General features: G+C 48.4%; 2 long non-coding RNA genes across 2 annotated transcripts in view; both read left to right on the top strand.

Annotated features, from left to right (window-relative positions):
• The first annotated feature begins 3,593 nt into the window (after positions 1 to 3,593).
• Positions 3,594 to 12,651, top strand: part of LOC311587924 — a 30,925-nt gene continuing 21,867 nt past the window's right edge. Inside the window, exon 1 of the long non-coding RNA XR_014776013.1 lies at positions 3,594 to 4,435. This is a non-coding gene — a long non-coding RNA (uncharacterized lncRNA). The remainder of the gene's footprint in view (positions 4,436 to 12,651) is intronic.
• LOC311588291 lies at positions 5,161 to 6,291 on the top strand. The gene is made up of 3 exons (XR_014776137.1): positions 5,161 to 5,262; positions 5,994 to 6,147; positions 6,223 to 6,291. It is a non-coding gene; the product is annotated as an uncharacterized lncRNA (long non-coding RNA).

Below are 12,651 nucleotides of genomic sequence, written 5' to 3'. Positions count from 1 at the left end.
CCGCTGGAAAAGGGTGAAGAAGACAATCGTGAATGGCCTCAGGCGGCTGTGCTGCTGTTTGCCCCCTACGGAGAGAAGGCATGCCTCTTCTAAGAATAGGACTCCAGAGGAAAAAGATCGTGGAGTCACCCACAGAACCAGGTGGGTGCATTCATTCATTTCATGTTCTCCATACTTTTTCCCCCCTGGCCTCTGGGACACAGGAAGACTGTGCCCACTTGTCACTAAATCATTGGTTATTCAGAAAGACCAATCCCATAGAAACCCATCAAGTGTGACCTCAGGCTTGTTGAACAGAAAGTGGACAGCACAGATGCTGACCAAAGCAGGGAGAGGAGGAGACGGGGACATGGCCACAGGAAGCAAAGGTTCCTTGGAGAGGCGGTGGGGTGCTGCAGGGCCAGTGCAGTAAGTCCTGTGTGTTTCAAAGTCACTAAGAGTCTCCTACCCATGTCTTTCTGCTTTGAAGTCCTGAGGAGGACAAGCCCCAGCTCCATGGCTTGTGAGCCATGGGTTGGGGATCGGCCTGGCTGAGATTCAGAACGCCCTGCGGGGAAGCCAGGCCAGATGTGCAGGAGCCAGTGTGCTCAGGGATCCCGGATGCACAGGGAGAGCTGTCCACCCCAGCGCAGATCTGTGCAGGTAAAATCCCCAGCAGCAGGAGTTGGCTTTCCACTGGGTCTTGCGCAGAGAGGAGGATGGGGTGCAGAGGTACCCTAAAGCTGTATGTGCAACATTACCGCTTGCCTTGTCCCCGACTCTTTGTAAACGTCAGGGATTTCCCTAGGGTAGTGACTTGTCCTTTGCTCCCTGTTTCTTGGCAGGAAACATGATCTTTTCCACCAGGTGAGACTTCTCTCCCCATGCAGGTAGTTCCTAGTCAGCCTGTCCCACCTGCCCAAGATGGGTTTCCAGGTTGAGGATGAGGCCTACCAGGGCCCCTATGGGACTCCTTTAGAGGGCAGCCTCATGCTGTCCTTTAGCCAGAGACTCCCACACACCCCTAAGCCATTGCAGGTTTCATTGAGTCCTCGGACCCGACTCAGAAGGAAGCTTGGGAAATTCACAGCTGTGGAGTGACATCAAGGGCACTTGTGCCCTCTCTTGCCATCAAGTCTGTCCTCTAGTTCCTCACATCCTGCCTCTCTGTGCTTGCTCCTTCAGGACCACCAGTCACACTGGAAACTCCATCCCACACTCACCAACACGTGCCACAGCATGAGGCTGTGGGTGATGCTGTCACCAGGGTTGAACTAGAGACCCTTGTGACGGAGCAGGACCCTGCTGTGAGCCCTGCCTCACACCAGCTTCAGGGCTCTACCTGGAGCCTGCAATCAGCTGGACAAATGCACAAAGTTGCTTGAATTTCTTGAGACTTGGCAGGTTGCATAGGATTGCACAGGTAAGCAACACTGCACAGTCTTTGAGAGACTGTGGAAAGCCTTCCCTGTCCATCCCTATGTCCAATTGGCCAGATTTATCTTCTGTGCCGTTCTCCCTACACTGTGCTGGCATTGGTCACTGTGGGAGTGACAAAGAAGTCTGTGTAACTGACATGGATGGTGCATCTGTCAAAGTGTCCCAGGGCAACAAGGGTCCTGGCATAGTTGTCCTACGGGGTTTTCTAGATTCAACATGTCCAGATAGTGTTCCTACTGTGAAAACCCAACCATGTTTCTAATTTGGTCTGTTCTCTGAGTGATGGGAAGCTCACAGGATGGATATTTCACTTGCCTAATCGGAGAAGAGAGGGGTATCTTACTACACTCTGGGGTGAGGATTGCACCCCAGGGTCTCATGCTCCCCACCCCACCATGCACACCTATGGGAAGTCCATTCCATAGGATTCTTTGCTGGCCTCAGCCACTGGACCAGGCTGAGCTTCTCACCCAAAATCCAGGGGAACATCTTGGCGACTCCTTCAGCCTGGAAGGAGAGCTGGCCAGGCATCTCGATCCCCTAAAACAACTAGACTGCTCCCTGCCCTCCGTGCACAGAATATGGAGCATCCTGGTCAGTCTGTCTCTGTTTCTGTCTCTTCATGTACATAAGCAATTTCCTGGCATATCTCAGCTGCTCTAGCATTTCTTTCTTTTTTGCTTTTTCTTTTCCTTTTTTTAAAGATGTATTTATTATGTGTACACTGTCCTACCTGCATGTACACATGCAGGACAGAGGAGGGCATCATCACATTATAGATGGTGGTAGCCACTATGTGTTTACTGAGAATTGAACTCAGCACCTCAGGAAGAGCACTCGGTCCTCCTAGCCTCTGAGCCATCTCTTTAGCACTTCTTTCCTTCCTTCCTTTATCCTTTTCTTTCTTTTTCTTTTTTTGTTTTCGGGTTTTTGAGACAGTGTTTCTCTGTGTAGGGTTGGCTGTCCTGGAACTCCCTCTGTAGATCAGACTGGCATTAAACTCAGAGACCAGCCTGCCTCTGCCTCCTGAGTGCTAGCATTAAAGGCTTGCACCACCATTGGCCAGCAAGCTCCACTTTCTTAAACAGGACCCACAGGGAATCCCCTAACACTGAAGATGACCTTAAGTGACAAACCCACAATGCAAACAGAAAATACAAATCACAAGTGGTAGAAATAGACACACAAAATTAAAACATAATGCATTGAATAACTCACTCTGAATAACAGACTCACAGATGCCAGCGACAAGAACACATTCCACCTACAAGAGATCCAAGTGGGCTTCTATTCCTTGACAGTGCTGCTAAGGTGTCACGTGCACATTTCCCTTTTCCTTTCCGACATTGGTTCTTTCTCCTTCCTTAGGAAGAACAGTATTACTGGGAATTGTTTTGTTTACTGGTTTTAAGTTTCACACAGTCTCAATCAATAACTTGGGGTGAAATGACATCAATGTAGACCAGGCTGGCTTTTCCTTCCTGAGGACCCTGCTCCCTCAGTTTCCCCTTAGGAACACTGGAACACTGTCAGCATTTGGCTTTCAGTCAGGGTCTCATATCTCAGGCACTCCACCTTGTAGCCAAAGATGCTCTTGAGCAGGATCCTCATCTGCCTCTCTCTAATTTCCAATGGCAAACATTCCAGATTTCAACCACTCTGTCCTGTCAAGCATGAAAAGCTCAAGGCCAGTGTAGGCAAGAATAAGTCCAGGCTGAGTGAAATGTAGAAAAATATGCAAATTATAAATATTTGGAAGCATCAGATCTGGACCCCGGGGTGAGGGAGATGTAGGTAAAGTGGAAGAGTGCAAGGAAAGGACCTTGTGAAAAGCTGACATGCCAGCATCCTTGTCTTCTTAGGCCTGCTAGTGAAGAGAGGTAGATGTGGAAGCTTGCGGCCTGAGGTGACTGAGATACACTGTCTCAAAAAATATGGTGAGAAAGCATTTGATGAATATTCCTGGCCTAGGTGTGTGCTCAGTGTGATGATACACACACACACACACACACACACACATACACACACACCCGCACCTCACCTCTGTGGTCATGCCTGGACCATGCACAAATACACATATTCCTTTTAAAGTTTTCTAACCTGGCCTTGCCCTTTCCTTCTCACTAATGTCTATACTTTATACTCATTTCCCTTTTTTCTTTTTTTTCAAATCACATAACTTGGTTCCCAAGGTGACCTATCATTTCCTTTCAATGAGATAGCCTTTTCTTCCCCTTCAATTGATTTTACTCCAGTATTCTGTGTACAGTCCAGGCTGCCAAGGGCTGCTGATCCTCCTGCCTTCAGCCAACTGATCCTCAGAGATATAACTGTGTTCCTAGCCTTTGTGATTGTTTTTTTTTTTTAATCATCTATGTAGTTGTGGATGACCTTGAATTTTTAACTCTTCTGTCTTCAGCTATCAAATGTAGGGGTTACAGGATTTACCCACCAAGCCTTGTTTCTTGGTCCTGGGGAACCAAGCCAGGCCTTCCTGCACACTGGACAAGAGCTGTCCCAGCTAGTAGTCTGACTACTCCTGTAGCTCAGGCTAGCCTGGGGCTTCCTATGGAGCTGAGGAAGACCGCGAATTCTTGATCCTCCTGCTTCTATATTCCTTCTATGGAGTTACAGCTCTGCTCCACTGGCCTTGTGTTTTCATTCTTTTTTATGTTCTTCCTTCCTTCCTTCTTCTTCTTCTTCTTCATTTTGTTGTTGTTGTCGTTTCTTCAAGACAGGGGTTCTCTGTGTAGCCTTGACTGTCCTGAACTCTCTTTGTAGACCAGGCTGGCCTCAAACTCAGAGAGATCTGCCTGTCTCTGCCTCCCAAGTAGTGGGATTAAAGGCATGTGCCACCACCGCCCGGCCTCTTACTTCCTTTCTAGATTACCTATTTTTTCCTACTTGGAGTATTACGAAGCACTACAAACATGAGGTCTAGCCAGACTTCCCCCTTCCGAAGATTGTGAGCTGTGAGCTTCTTGGGAAGAAGGGAAAGAGGCTGTCCCAGTGCCATGTCCTATCAAGAAATCTCAGGTCGGTGTGCCCAGTTTTCAGGACTATGTCCTTTCTGTGTTCTGACTAGCAGCCCTTAAGTTGACCTCATTGGATTCCTCTATGTAGCAGCATCAGAGAGAAAAGAAGGCAGAAGCCACTGAGAAGCCCTGACAAACCCAGGAAGACTGAGCATCCCCTCTGCTGTTTGAAGGTCTAGTCCCCTCAGCCCTTGGGCGATCACATCCCCTCACATTTAGCCAGTTCTAGGGAGGTTGTGGATATTTCTTAGGACTAGATGCTACAGCTAGGGTGAAGCTGTATGCCTGGAACCCCAGAACTCTGGAGGCTTAGACAGGAGACTAGCCATAAGTTCAAGGCCAGCCTGGGCTATATAGGGAGCTGTAGTCTAGCTTTGATGGCAGTGTGATACCCCTACTCTCAAACAACAAGTGAGCAACCGGCCTAGTGCTATAGCTCGGTGTGGTGTACCTAGCATACCGGAGGCCCTGGTTCTTTCTGGCCCAGCATAACACAAACTGAGGTGATGCATGCCCAGAATCCCGGAATTAGGGGCAGGGACAAGAGGATCAGGCAGTCGAGGTCATCTTCCAGCACAGAGTTTAAGGTCAGTCTAAGATGCATAGCACTCTATTGAAAAACAAGCACCAGCACCACCCAAATCTTAGAAATGAGTAACATAGTGGCTATGACAACCAGATGTTCTTTGTGGACCAAAGTCTTACAGGACGGAGAGAAGAAAACTGAACATCCAGATTTGCAATAATGCTTTCCTGGGCTCACGTCTGGAATTGGCCTGAGCATTGAGTTGTTCCCCACTGCTCAGAGGTGAGATGCTCAGTAGGTACCCCCTGCTTGTCCTGTGGGAGGCAGTGGGGAGCTGTACAGACAGTGCTCTCTGCTGGGCCTGTGGAAGGCAGTGGGGAGCTGTGCAGACAGTGCTCTCTGCTGGTCCTGTGGGAGGCAGTGGGGAGCTGTGCAGACAGTGTTCCCTGCTGGGCCTGTGGAATGCAGTCGGGAGCTGTGCAGACAGTGCTCCCTGCTGGCCCTGTGGGAGACAGTGGGGAGCTGTGCAGACAGTGTTCCCTGCTGGGCGTGTGGAAGGCAGTGGGGAGCTGTGCAGACAGTGTTCCCTGCTGTGCCTGTGGAATGCAGTGGGGAGCTGTGCAGACAGTGCTCCCTGCTGGCCTTGTGGGAAGCAGTGGGGAGCTGTGCAGAAAGTGTTCCCTGCTGGCCCTGCAGGAGACAGTGGGGAGCTGTGCAGACACTGCCCCCTGATGATCTTATGGGAGGGAGGGGGGAGGAAGGTTTGCAGAGCATGGAGACCCCCACCTGGCCCAATAAGGAAGGCAGTAAAGCTGCTGGCCCAGCACCCTCTCACAAACCCTGAGGTGGTACCTCTCCCTGGGGCCTTTCTAGGGCAGCACTGTGTCAGTACACCTGCTTTGCTGGAGTCCCTGCTTCAACTCATGACAACAAGAGGGGCTGGGGAGGAGCTTGTTCTGTTTCCCCATCTAATAGGATTTGTTGTCCTTCCTTCCTTCCTGTTTCTCATTAAGACCAATATGAAGGAAGAAAGTTCCTTTCATACCTCGGCTGCCAGCGGCATGTCCCTGGAAGAAGATGCATTGATACTCTCTGCTGTCCCTGCCCCTGCTCTCCATAATGAGAGATGGCTGGGCTGCAAGTCATAGTGTGAACTCCACACCCTGGGTAAGATTTAGAAACACAGGCGGGCTGGGAGGATGACTCGGCCAGTCTGAACAGTGCCGCCATCCCGTGTGATAGGTGAGTTAATTCTCCAGATTGCAAGGAAAAGAGCTGGCACGCTGCCTGAATGAAGCCTGTCACCAAGCACATGGAGATGGAGGTAGGTGCATCTCCTTTTTTACGTTTTTGTTGGTTTTTTTCAGACAGAGTTTCTCTAGTTAACCCTGACTATCCTAGAACTCACTGTATAGACCATGCTGTCCTAGAACTCACCAAGATGCCAATCTTCTGCCTCCTGATTGAAGGCACATGTCCCCACCACCTAGTCAGATAGGTGTGTCTCAACCTCCATGGTCTTGAGACTGTCTCTGCCTGAAACAGAAGGTGTAGAGAGCCTGGGAAGTGACATTTGAGACTGAACACATGTACCACACATGCGTAAGTTTGAACACACATGTGCATGTATACAAAATCACACATGCACAAGTACACAAGTAAACACATAAGTACATGTGTCTGTATACACATTAGGCAAAAATAGTGATAAGTATGCATAAGTCAGTTCAAGCTCCAGGGAGCCCTTTGGAAGGCCTGACCTCCTTTCTGCATCATGGTGGTCAAGATGTAGGAGAATGTGACATGAGGTGTTGCCAAGGACACTAGGGTGCTCTGCTAAGGATGCTGGGTTGTTGACAGAGCCTGCTATGCCAAGCTTTGGGCAACCTTATTAATGCTCACTAGATTTAGTTTGTGGTCTGACAAGGTGATCCCAGATTGTTAGCACTGAGTCACCTGGATGTCTTACCTCTCTGCAGCATGGGACCCATCACCTGTCAGAAGCCGAGGCAGATGGTCCTGGACAAAAGAGAACAGGACATACGGATGAGTTCTCCTGACAGTAACCAATAACCCCGTGCCCCCAATGCCCAAATGTTTGCAATATGTCTTTTATGTTGGAAATAAAATAACATTGGTAAATTGGCGTTTTTAGTTTTCAGACAGGTTCTTTTACGTGCATCTCTGCATTAGCTGGTCTGCTACTGTGTAGCCTGTGCCAGCCTGAAAGCTGAGGCAGTCTGCCTCAGTTTCCTCAGTGACTGGGATCATAGGTGTGCTATTTTAGTGAGAATTTTGGGTTCTGTAAAGATCCAGTTATATGAATATGTTTTTGTTTTAATCCCTTCTATGAGAAATGGGGCTGCCTCAGATTCTCCACAACCACTAGCTACAATCTCATGCTGTAGGAGGGGCATAATTGTTGGCATCTGTAGATAGCTTGCCTTTAGAGTTCTAGGTACGTGAGAGGGAAAAACGGGGGAGCCCTAAGAGGGCTACTGGTGGCTGCTGCTTCCCCTGCAGCTGCTGGTCCCTGCTGTTGCTGCTGGATGGATTGCTAGACTGCTACATTGCTGATTGGAGATATTGTAATGATAGAGATTGGACTTTCCCCAAGGAACTCGGTGCCCCTAATCAGCAGGAAGGAGTCCACAGTGATCTATGCCCCACCCCCATCTCTAACCTTTCTTGACTGGCTAGTGTTTGTGGAGATGGAAGGAATTGTGGTGGAGAAAGATAGTGGATATAAGAATCCAGTAAAGTAGCTCAGATGCCCAGTTACATAGTGCAGCTAGGCAAAATGGAAAGCTTTGTTTATATTGCCACAAGGGAATAAGCAATGAATATTCTGCTTCAAGACATCAGCAAAACCATTTATTGTGGCTCCTGATACTGGGTTCCTTCTTACTTTGCTCCTAGAGAGGATTTTCTATTTTCTCCTCTTCTTTTTCCTATATTCTGTTTCAAAAATTTTGGGGTAATGGTTGAGCAGGTTGTAAAAATTTAAGTGGATAGGAAGGGCATCTGAGAACCAAATATAAATGAAGAGGTTAAGCCAAAAGGAGACTCTATTCTCTCCTTTCTGAAAGGCTTATAGAATTTTGTTATGCAACTGGAGAGGTTGGGGTTAGAAATGGAATCACTTGGATAAAGCGAAAAGCATCAAAAAAAAGGGAGAAATACAAAGCTCAGACCCGAAGACTGGGCGAGAGAGCAGGAGCTTCCAGCAGAATGAAATATTTAAACCTGTGTAGAAGGCAGATCTCAGATCCACATAGCACCACACACTTGTGGTTTCAATCTCCTGGGTCGGATGGGAGAGCAAGGAGTGTGGCCAAGAGGAGGCGGGAGGCCATGCATGGTGACAGGGTTAAAGAAAGCAGCCCATTTTGAGAGAAAAGGTTAATCTTGAGACAACTGCACTACCAGAGGACAGGTGGCCTGGGATTACAAACTCACCACCGGGGAGATCCAAGATGGCCGTACCCAGTGCACTTGGCTTCTGAGAAGCAGGCCCAAAGTGATTGCAGTGATTAAGAACAAGCAGTGCCAGCCTCTGGCCACTTGGCTATTCCTGCAGCCCAGGGAAAGCTCCCGGGTTCATGGATGCTGGGTCCCAACCTCTGGCCACCCTATCTAAGGAAATGGTTGCAGACTCGGATGCATGGCTCCGTCAGCCTCCCCTGAAGAGACCAGCCAGATCTCAGAAGCATACAAGATCTTATCCCATAAGGACAGCTTCAGCTCAGAGACCATGGAGCAAGGGAGCGAGTGGCAGGGCTGCTGGTGCTGGTTGATTCACCAGTGAGAAGATGGCTACTGGGTCCCTGAAGAGACCTGCTGGTCCTCAAAAGCACACAGACTGGACATTCGCACTCCAACACCCTGACTGTGTAACTATTAGGGATACAGCCACCTGAGGAGAATGCAGGTCCTCTTGGCTTTAATACAATGGCTTTTTATATCTACATAACCCTCTTCTCCTCCTAATCTCCCTCCACCTCCTCTTTCCTTTGAGATACAGCCTCATGGGACATGCACTGACTTGCACTCTTGTTGTAACAGAGGATGACCTTGAATTTCTGAATTTCCTGCCTCCACTTCCCCAAGCAATGGCATTATAGGTGCCCACCTTAATCCACTTTTCTCAAACTTTCCAGGGTCTGTATATATTTGTTACTTTGTCTCACTGTGTCATTGTAGAGGAGGGGACTCTACTGCAAGTCTTCTCTACTGGAGAAGAAATCTCCAGGAAGTCATGGCACAAAAGTAGTAAAAAGAAAAAGGAAAAAAAAAAAGAAAAGAAAGAAAGAAAAAGAAAAAATAATTGGCAGCACGGGGTGCTGTAGAGAAAGCCTAGTAGATCAAGGACAAATGGGATGCTTTTGAACTTAGACGCTGCGCAGGCTCAGCATCTTTCTAGGTGTCTCAAGCTCCCTTGAGCCAGGTTGCCTGGCTGTTGGCTGGGCTCAGGGTGAACCATGGCTGCCTCACAGGCCATCTTGCCTCAGCTCGAGTAATCTCCCCTGCGCAGGAGCCAATTGGCAGCACAGGCTCTAGGGGAGTCCTGCTGGATTCCCGGTTCTGTCTGGGTCCCCAGAAGCAAGGAGCTGACATCAGATGCAGCCTGTGGCGCAAGGCACAGCACAGGGGCATCAAGGGGCGCACTGTGGGTGGTTCAGGGACAGTATCAAATCATTCCAGATTTCTCTCTCATTCTTCTAAGAAAACCATAGTATAGCTCCAGGGATGTCAACAGCAAGAACTAAGTCAAAAACACAATCTTGGAGTGGTGTCGTAAAATGGACTTGGACCTGAAGTCCCGTGTGGGTCCCAGGTGCTCACAGCACCCTTCGGTCTTCTAACAGGGCAATGCAGAGATGCTCAGTTCTCTACTGCATGTCCACCACAGCCCATTTGTGTGTCCACACTGACCGACCCCAGCCCTGGGCACAGCCCACCACGGGGCAGGAAAGAGCCAGACCGGTGAGGCCGCCAACTTTGAAGAGAAGGGCCTCTGAAGGGCCAGGAGCATGGTGTGAAGATCCAGGAAAGAGCCTGGTCAGACAGCACCCGCTGGGCAGTGCTGTGGGACAGAGGTTAATGCACCTCTATCCACTCTTTTCACTGCTGGAAGACAGTGGGATGCGAGGTTCTCTGGGCATCAGAACTTCCTTCCGTTGTTCCTATACAAGGCAGATAGCCAAGTCATTGTGTTTGTGGTGGTTTGAAGGTGAAGCTGTTACGGTCTGAAAGTCACCACCAGAAGACCAGCACTCACACATGCAATCAGCAAGCGTGTTTTTATTTCGCCAAAGTAAAAATCCTGCACGCAGGGGGTCAGCCACTTTACAAAATGCCTGTCAGCAGCTCTCTCTTTTGTGTTTCCTTAAATTTCTATTTCTTCTCTCTCTCTCTCTCTCTCTCTCTCTCTCTCTCTCTCTCTCTCTCTCTCTCTCTCTCTCCTCTCCTCTCCTCTCCTCTGTGTGTGTGTGAGAGAGAGAGAGAGAAAGAGAGAGAGAGGAGGAGGAGGAGGAGGAGAGAAAGAGCGCACAATTTAGGGGAGAGATCAAATTAGTTAAGTTTTTGAGAAGCACAGAATTTTCACACAGTGTCTTACTTTTCCTATTGCTAAAACACCTGAAAAAAAATAAGTGAAAAGGGTTTGTTTTGGCTCAGAGCTCCAGTCTGCCATGGCAGGGAGTCACAGAGCAGGGGCTGGGCTCACAGTGTGCCTACAGCCATGGGGGCAGCCAGCAGGCAAGAGTGATGACTGCCTGTGCCCAGCTCCTTCCTCCTTATGCAGTCCCAGGGTCTCCCCTCTATTCACCTAACAGGGAATGTCCCACAGACACACCCAGGGGCTACCTCCTCCTCCTCCTCCTCTTCCTCCTCCTCCTCCTTCTTTCTTTTTCTTTTTGAGACATGGTTTTACTCTGTAGATTTCAATGTCACAATACTCCCTATGTAGCCCAGACTGGATATGAACTCACAGAGATCCACGTGCGTCTGCTCTCAGTGCTGGTGGCCTGTGCCACCACACCAAACTTAAACAAATTAATTGTTGCTAGGATTTATCTCAGATGTAGGACACTGCCTAATAAGCATGAAGTCCTGAGTTCAATCTTTTGTAGTACAAGTGAGAGAGAAAGAAAGAGAGAAAGAGACGAAGGAGGATTCACTTAAAATGTTTAAAATAAAGACAGGACTAGAAGGTACTTAATTTGGTAGAGTCTTACCTACCCAGGATGCATAAACACATGGACTCAGTTCCCGTCACCACAGAAACTGGGTGTCTTACTCAAAGTTCTATTGCTGTGGACACCTCTTGATCACAGCAAGCCTTCTAAAAAAGAAAAAAAAACATTTAATTGGTCCTTGCCTATAGTTTAAGAGGTGTAGCCCATCATTAGGGTGGGGAGCATGGCTGTATGCATACAGTCATGTTACTGAAGAAGTAGCTGAATTCTACATCCTTGAAAACAGACTCTGGGCTTAGAATAGACTTTTTGAAGACTCCAGGGCCATCCCAGTGCAACTCACTCCCTGAGGACTAAGCACTCATATAGATGAGGCTCTGGGGCCCATTCTCCTCCACACCACCACACTGTGGATGCTGCCACAAGCCTTAAGCCCAGGATTCAGGAGGCAGGGGAGGAGGATTAGGAGTTCAAAGACACCCTCCACTCTGTATGAAGTCAAAGGCCAGCCTGAGCTCCATGTGGCTAAATACATAAAGAGATAGGTGATAGGTACAGTCATAGATACGTAGACAAATGATGTTTTACATATTTGTAGAAATTATAAAATAAATATCTGACTCTATAGCCCAAGCTGACACAAACTCTGAATGAACTCCCTGCTTCTGCCAAATATGTGCCACTACATTGTCTTTCTTAATTACACTAGCATTTGTTTATTCTCTGACAAGTTCATACATATAAGCCGTGTGTCTTGATAACATGCACTCCCAACTACCTCGTTGCCCCCCAGGCATTTCCAGCCTGTCCCCTTCCACCCTTCCCATCCTCTCCTTTTCCCTTTTGTGGATAACCTACAGTGCCCACTTCATGCTGCCTATTGCAATGTCGACCTCTATATACTGTTGGCTTGATCGTGTGTGGGTTAGTACAGCTTCAGGGAGTTCAGTTCCATGGCCCTGTCATGTCGGGTAGGCAGCATTTCCCAGCACTTCTCCCCCCTCTCCTGCTCTGACATTTATTAGTGTGGCGAATGAAAATGTAAGTTGGAGGGAACTTGTATTTCAATTTAAAGTTTCCACTGATCCAACAGGCAGCAATGTCAGACACACCTGGAAATTTCAAACAATTAATTTGCCTTTTATAAGTTCCTTCATTTTAAAGACGTATTTCATTTATATGTGTAGGTGTGCCTGTGTGTGTGTGTGCCTTTGTATGTGTAAGTGTATGTATGTATATGTGCCCCATGTGTGGAGGTGTCTGCAGAGGCTGGAAGAGACTGTCAAGCCCGTACAGCTGGAGTTGCAGGTGGTTGTGAGACCACACCAGTCATTAAGAAACGGAAGCAGAGGTGCAATCCCAGCACTCCAGGAGCCAGAGGCAGGTGGATCTCTGTGAGTTCTAGGCCAGCCTGGTCTACAAAGTGAATCCAGAAAAGCCAAGACTACACAGAGAACCCCTGTCTCAAAAA

The sequence above is a fragment of the Acomys minous genome, assembly GCF_964271855.1.
Source record: "Acomys minous genome assembly, chromosome: 17".
In the NCBI taxonomy this organism is placed as follows: domain Eukaryota; kingdom Metazoa; phylum Chordata; class Mammalia; order Rodentia; family Muridae; genus Acomys; species Acomys minous.
This window is presented reverse-complemented; position numbering and strand designations above follow the sequence as displayed.